This window comes from Clupea harengus, chromosome 21, assembly GCF_900700415.2.
Source record: "Clupea harengus chromosome 21, Ch_v2.0.2, whole genome shotgun sequence".
Classification (NCBI taxonomy): Eukaryota; Metazoa; Chordata; class Actinopteri; order Clupeiformes; family Clupeidae; genus Clupea; species Clupea harengus.
Genome location: NC_045172.1, coordinates 12429328 through 12431827, shown reverse-complemented (window position 1 = coordinate 12431827; position 2500 = coordinate 12429328). Strand labels below are relative to the sequence as shown.

At 52.1% G+C, this 2500-nt stretch overlaps 1 protein-coding gene across 3 annotated transcripts in view; it reads left to right on the top strand.

The window, feature by feature from the left end:
• pcdh17 (protocadherin 17) overlaps nt 1-2500 on the top strand; it is a 61484-nt gene that overhangs the window by 20423 nt on the left and 38561 nt on the right. The window lies entirely within an intron of this gene.

Here is a 2500-nt window from a genome sequence, read left to right as displayed (position 1 = left end):
GCCAAAAGCAAAGCATGCATGCCTCCCTCTGACAAACAAACACAGAGAGAGGGAGAGAGAGAGAATGAGAGAGAGAGAGAGACCATCACTCCCTGTGTAATATCCCAGCAGAACCCCATTGGATGAAATGCGCTCTGCTGCCGAGCTTTTGCTAAGTGGCGTTTGAATATGCACTCTTTGTCTTGAACTCAGCTGTGCTTGTGTATCCACCCCCCCTAATGCACGCATACACACGCATGCACACACACACACACATCTGACGGGCCTGTTAAGAGCCTGATGCATGGCGGCTGTTTGGGCAGGCGTGTCACAGGGCTAATTTGATTGCTATGGATCTGGGGAACACAGGCAGGGGGGAGCAGCAGCAATCTGATCCAGTCAGCACCCAACAGAAGGTCAACATGATACTCACCGGGTCCTGGGGGGCGGGGGGTGGGGTATGGGGAGGGGGGCAACACAAGCACATAAGCTGGGGCGCCCAATAAACACCCTCTCTCAAACACACACACACACACATACATACACATACGGGCACACAGAGCAAGTCATCAGGACCAATAGGGATGATCATGGGATGATCTGTGTCAGAGTTCTTGCTGGGTTCCCTACTGTCACTGAGCCCAAAGCTGGGACAGGTGGCTTGCCAACCCTCATGGGCAATATTGTGTCTGGCTTTGCCTTTCAAGCCCTTATGTTCAGACTGTTCGACAAAAAGAAATCTAGGCTATCTTTTATTTACACACATACACTTCCCTTTTTTACCTCTCTCTCTTTAAGTCTCTCTCTCTCTGCCTCTCTTGTGATCTCTCTTCCTCTGTGTCTCTGGTGAATATTGTTAGTGTAGCAGAACTATTCAGTACGGCTGTAGAGTTGATGGAGGGCTTTGAGGCTGGTGCGCGCAGCGAGCAAGAGAACACGGCCATTGATCGCCCCCATCTCAAAGGGTGTGTGTATCTGTGTGTGTGTGTGTGTGTGTGTGTGTGTGTGTCATCTCCACCTCATGTTCACCCCTTCCCTCCACTCCTCTCCGCTCCATAACGGCCCCGGTACCCCGCCACCATGGCGTGATAACGGCAGCAGCAGGGGTCAATAGTCTCATCCTAGCAGAGAAAAACAGCAGAAAAACCACAGGGGATCCCTCACCCTCACCCCACGCTTCCTAAGAGGGATCCTGGAGGATTTTCTCTCTCTCCCAGACTTCGGACACTCTTTTTTTCCTTCTTCCTCCTCCTCCTCCACTCATTTTTTGTCATTATTCCCCCTCTCTGTAACGGCTGATCCGTCTTTGAGGAAGAGGCTGATCTGGCGGAGATTAGGGTCTTATGAGAGAGGAGCTCACATGGTGATAAAGTCTGTGTGTGTGTGTGTGTGTGGGGGGGGGGGTGTGTGTATGTCTGTTAATTCAGAAAGAGAGCATAGCACAGAACTCTACAAGCCCCAATAACAAAATTACCCCGGTGGGAGCTGACCCTAGAACAGTGTGGCCCCTATGTGGTGTGGACTCACCGTGGCGGATCTGTGCAGGAGCTGTTCCACAGGCCGTCGCTATCTGGCCAAGTCATTCTACTGACAGTGTTGCCACTGACAGTGTCATGCATGCATGGGAGCTGCCCAGACCTTTGGTACAGACTGAAGTGGTTGAGAGGGGGAAGGTGAAGTGTTTGTGTGTGTGTGTGTGTGTGTGTGTGTGTTAGTGTGTCTGTATGTGTGTTGGAGGTGATCATGATTTGTGGTAATTGTGTAATGATCCCCACGGAAACGTCTCGGGGCGGGCCGGGGCTTGCACACAGGCAGACGCCCTCCGAGAGTGATGAGGCGCGTGCGGAGCGAGTCGCTTTAATGCCGAATTCAATCCATTAGCGAATCAATTACACGCTGCAGAGTTCCAGTCGAGGACGAGGTGCAGGAGCAGGAGCAGGAGCAGGAGCAGGAGGCAGGAGCAGGAGCAGGAGGACTGGAGTGGAATAGCAGAGAGGAGGGGGGAACCAGATGCTCTCTTTACACCTCCTGCTTGGGAAGCAGGAGCGGTTCACACGTGGCTGAAGAGTTAGGGGGTGGGGGGGGGGGGTCTTGTTTTTAGAGAGGCTGCTGCTGCTTCGAGGCCTCCTGAGCTCTCCGCACCAAGCATGGGTGACTCACGTTGCCTTTGTGGGCTAGATGGAGTGGAAGACCGCTTGGCATTTAGAGAATGGTACCTAATTCTGTTGACACCCAAGGCAACAGAAACGGCCTCACACAAACGCACACACTCAGACAGACAGACACACACATACACACACGCAAACACACACAGACACACATACACACACCTTTCATGAACAGCTTTTCCCCAGAAATAGGTTTGTCTTTTTGATCTCTCTCTCTCTCTCTCTCTCTCTCTCTCTCCCTCTCTCTCTCCCTCTCTGTCTCCTTGTACAATTTCTTTTTCTCGAGCAGGGGCATGCAGAGAATGATTAAGCCGCTATCGTAGGCTGTAATCAGCGGGTGAAATAAATTATCC